At 46.6% G+C, this 5,004-nt stretch overlaps 1 pseudogene; it reads right to left on the bottom strand.

Moving 5' to 3' along the window:
* Positions 1-3,130: 3,130 nt before the first annotated feature.
* Positions 3,131-5,004, bottom strand: part of LOC101583377 — a 6,699-nt pseudogene continuing 4,825 nt past the window's right edge.

Genomic DNA, 5,004 nt, shown 5'->3' with positions numbered 1-5,004 from the left:
AATAAATAAAATATACAGCTCTGTGGGCTGGCCCTGTGTGAGGTCAAGAGGGAGGGAGGGAGGGAGGAAGGAGAGAGGGAGGGAGGAAGGGAAGGAAAGAAGGAAGGAAGGAAGGATGCTTCAGCAACTCATCCTGAGCTGCTGATATCCCAGGAAGAATCTCCACAAGCACCCATTCACTTCATACAGAAAACTTGACCCAAATTGTAGGGATCCATTGGTCTCAGTGTGACCCATTCTACTGGGGGAGAAACAGTAGCAGGAATGAAGAAAAGATAAACAAGAAGAGGAGAGCTGGGTTAGGTGGTGACTCGCATCTCCCTGATTGGCAAGACAACCCCCCAAGCCACAATATGGGTGTTTATTTATAGCTTTGCAGAGTTAGTAACACATGACACAAGGTTGCCTAGTGACTAATAGCTGACATTAACCAGTCAGGATGCTTATCTCAGGACTGAGGTAGCATCTGCTTTAGGCACTGAGGCCTCATCCTGCCTACACACATTTGACCAATTTTCTAGCTTCTATGGCTCCCAACATGAATCATTCCCAAAAGAGGACGAGCAGAATAGCTTGTGCAGCACAATATAAAACTGTGGGGCTCCTCATTTGAAAAGTACTACAGTAAGAATTTCCAGAGCAGAGCAGAGAATGTTATCATGGGCTAGGGTAGGGGTGGGTAGCCTGGAGCATGTGTGACTCCCCAGTTGGGAGGCTGAGCTCCTCCAGCTTTCTCCTTCATGCTCCTCTCCCTGCCTCTCCCCTCCCCATCCTTCCCTTCCACCTCCCTCCTCTCCCTTCCTCCCTTCTGCTCTCTTCTCCTCTTTTGTCCCCTGTCCTCTTCCTTCCCCCTCTCCCTCCTCCTCTCACTCAAACACTGGGCTATCCCCATGTCATGGTTTGAAGTTTTTTTCAGAGGAACAATACCATTCAGGACATATTTTATAAGACTGTTTTATAATGAATCACCCAAAGAATCATATACAAAGAATGCAGGAAATCTGTCTGCACACTAAAGGCCAAAGAATCCAGCTGAGGGCCTGAATCCTAATGACTTGCATGAGTCCTGTTGAAACCTCGAGCCCATAATAATGCCTCCCACAAGTCCAACTGGAGGCCTAGAGCCTACAACAATGTCTCATGCAGGCCCAGTTCATGGATCTGCACTGGGAAGACCCAAAGGTCTGTGGTGGAAGTTAGGAAGTCTGTGTCAGCAGGATGAAGGGTCTTTGCTAGCAGGCTGAGGGACCTGCACTAGAGTTAGGACACAACACTCAAGTTAAGAACCAATGTTCCCCCCCAAAATTATCAGAGCCATCACCAATGACAGTGAGGTCCTGAGCTCTGCTAGTGCTGAGAAAAGCTGAGTTCCCATCAGGAAAGCCAGTGTGACAAGCTTCTCCAGGAGGCTAGGCAGTGCACATCTTCCCCTCTGAAACCAGGAAGTGATGCTCAAGATGAGGACCAGAGCTCTACCAGAGTGTACCATAGCCATTCTCAGTGACAAGGATATCCCAAGCTCCTCCTCTGATCAGAACAACCATGTTTGCCAGGAAAGCCAGCCTGACAAGGCCCTCCAGCAGAATAGCCCAGAAGAACCAGCAGCCTCCAACAGCTCCAACAGCTTCTCTAAACAGGTTTCCTATCAGCCTCTCAATAGCTTCTCCAGTTCTCCCTCTTATGCTGCCAACAACAACCCTCAGATAGACCTCCCACACCCAGCACCAACCTAGTTCAGTTCAGCTGGATATAACAAGCTGACCCCCAGCTGGCAGTCCCTGAGACCACACATCTCCATTTTCCCTCCTTGCAGGGTGTCCTCCACCTTCCTTCCCAAGCCTGTTCTGCAGATACCTACTGCCCTTTCCACACTGCTCTCCCCTCTGCTCACTGTCAAGGATCCATGTGGCCTCCAGCTCCCTGTGGCATGAGGAAGAGGCCTAAAATGCCAACATACTTGTTGTATTAATATATGTTCATTAGTGACGTGTATTGGTGGTATCAGAAGCTGTTACTAGAAGAGGCTTATCATCCATAAAATGCAGCAGTCTCTGCCCCCTAGGAAGTTCTATTCTAAGCTGGAAACTAAGGGTACTGATAGAAAACAGCTAATGTGCACCTACTGTGTGCTGGGAAGCATGCTGAGCCTGTCCTACACATCAATCCATTTATTTATTGACTGATTGATGGGTTGATTGCATCTTCATGGTTGGTTTTGGCCAAACTCTGTATTTAGTATGGTTTTACGGGGAGAGGTTCTTGCAGATTCCCAAGGAAATGTCAGAAAGGTAAATTATGGCCAGCATCATCCATTTGCTTTTGGGTTTACTGGGTGAATAGCACTTCTCTTACATAGGTGTCTGATCTAAGGCCTTTTCATTCTGAGAACATGGAGATTTCAGCTGGAAGACACTCTGAAATCCTAAGAGTAGCATACCCTGACCACTCTCTAACAGCTAGCTTGTCTGTACAGCCAAATGGTTCATCTCTCAGTGGGGATCAGCGTACATCTAGATTCAATGTACATCTAGATCTCAGTGGAAGAACTCAGAATTGCTTGCCTTATTTACTGGGGGAAAAATCAGGTAGGAAATGGCCATTAGAGACACTTACTTGGAAAATTACAACAGCAGTACACGAAGTCAAGCTTTACACACTTAAACATTTGCGTGTTGAGAGAAAGTCATAAAATCAAATAAAATTAAATGTGTCTTACTTTTCTCTCCTTGCAAGAACATAAAAATTAGGTAGGAGAACTTAACATGAAATTTTAAAAAGGTAACACAACTTCCTTTTTAATAGTCCTTGGGTAGCTATAACAGAATAGTTTTCACCTTTTGTTTGTTTCTTTGAACTGGAATTTTGGCCCAAAGTTTTGTTTGTTTCTAGTGTCTGCTTCTGCCCTTACCCTCTATCCGACCAGCTTCCTCCATGGCCACTACCTCTTGGTGCTCCACAGCTCGAACTGCTGTAGGAATCACGTAGAGAAGGGCACCCCTTTTCCATAGAAGGGGGAAGCCCTCGTTCTTGTCTGCCAACCCAATCGCGACCACTTGAGCAGAGATCACTTTGGCTGCTTGAGTAACCATCTCGACTTCCACCATATCCATCTCGTGAGCTGCTGTAATCATCATAGAGACTGCTGCCACCATAAGATAGCAGGGCTGTCTTGTAGGTGGAGCAATACGTGAGTTACCGTAACTCTCATATGAATCTCTGTAGGAACCTCCACTCCAATGATCCGAGTAGTCACGATCCCGACCATACCCATCTCTATCACTACAGCCTCTTGATGGATAGTCATCATGTGAACTGGAATGACCACAATCACAGTAAGTATAATCTCTTGATGGTGGGGCCTTGTGAGAGGCACAATAACTCCAGGCCTCCAATCCTATTGCAATTGGGTTTCCAGGTTCCTCCTCCTCTACCTCTGATGAGCTAGGTTCCTAGTTCTTACCCCGCCTATTTCCCATAAGTCTCCTGCTATGCCCTGGAGGTGGGACTTCCTGTCATAGCCTGGTTGCCTAGTTACTCGTGCCTTTTACCCACCATCATTTCCCTATGCCTCCACTATATATACCCAGCATCTCCCCTGAATAAATTGAGACTTGATCAGAATCCTGTCTTGTCTCCATTCTTCATGTCGCCTGTCCTTTGTCCCCTCTTCAATTCCCCACTCCTCCCCCAGGTGACCTTTGTTGACTGACCCGCTGGTTCGGAACAAGTGGCGCCCAACGTGGGGCACCTGGTATGGAGGATTCAGCGACGGAACCATCCAAGAGAGCGTGCACAAGAGTGAAAGTAAAAGAGGCCCGCGTCGCAGTTGCCTGCTACGACTCTGAACCTCAGCCAGCAGACGGCACCCCTTTCCCCTTCCCTTTGGCAATGGGACAGGCATTAAGTGAACATGAGATATTTGTAGAAAGTTTGAGCAAAGCATTAAAGGCAGGAGGAGTAAAGGTTAAAGTTAAATAGTTATGTGAATACTTTCAGTTTATACATAAGGTGTGTCCTTGGTTCCCTTTGGAGGATACGATTGATTCTAAGAGATGGTTACGAGTGGGAGATGCCTTATAAGAATATTATAGGGTCTTTGGACAGGAAAAGATTTCTGTTACAGCCTTTTCCTTTTGGAATCTTATTAATGAAATTCTCCCACAGAAGCATTGGGACCCCCTGATTAAACAGGCTGTTTCATAAGGGGAACATATTCTTCAACTGTTGGCAAAAAACACGCTGGCTCCCCCTCAGGCAGACTCTGACTCTCTCTCCTCCTCCTCCAAGGAGGAACTGGGGGAGTTAATGACTCTTCCATATGCTCCCCCTGGCAAAGAGGCTGCTACACCCATTGCACTTCCGAGCCACCCACTGCCCCCGAGGTTCCCAGTGTGTACCCTGACCTCCCCACCCTTCAGAGTCTAACACTTAATAATGGCAGCTCTGAGGACGAAGCTGTTGATTGGAAAACTCTGAGTAATGAGGCTGCTAAATACTGCCCGCTATCACCACAGATTTCACTTTCTCAGAACTTAAAGGAAAAAGGGGCGTCTTCTAACATGGGTTAGAAAATAAAGTTAGAGACCTCCAAAAACAAATTCAATTAGAAAAACAATGTTTTAACCTTGTCCAAGAGCTTGCAGTAATTCGCAGTAAGAGGACTGACCATGAGGCATCCGCCATTTTGCCCCCCACCTCTTCTCTGCCAAATCTTAAAAACAATAAGGCCACCAACTGGGCGTTTCTGTTCACTGAGATACAAAGGGCAGGAAATGAAAGGGAACAATTTCAGGCTATTAGAACACACACACCTTTTGATCTCAAACTGTTAAAAGAGTTAAAGGCTGCTGTCACACAACATGGCACCATGACTTCTTATACGCTTACTGTATTAGACTCCATGACTCAGGGATGGCTCACCCCTAAAGACTGGTATACATTAGCCAAGGCCACTTTGTCCAGTGGAGATTACTTGTGCTGGAAGTCAGAGTATCTAGATAATTG

Source organism: Octodon degus, unplaced genomic scaffold (assembly GCF_000260255.1).
Source record: "Octodon degus isolate 3935 unplaced genomic scaffold, OctDeg1.0 scaffold00043, whole genome shotgun sequence".
NCBI lineage: Eukaryota > Metazoa > Chordata > Mammalia > Rodentia > Octodontidae > Octodon > Octodon degus.
This window is presented reverse-complemented; position numbering and strand designations above follow the sequence as displayed.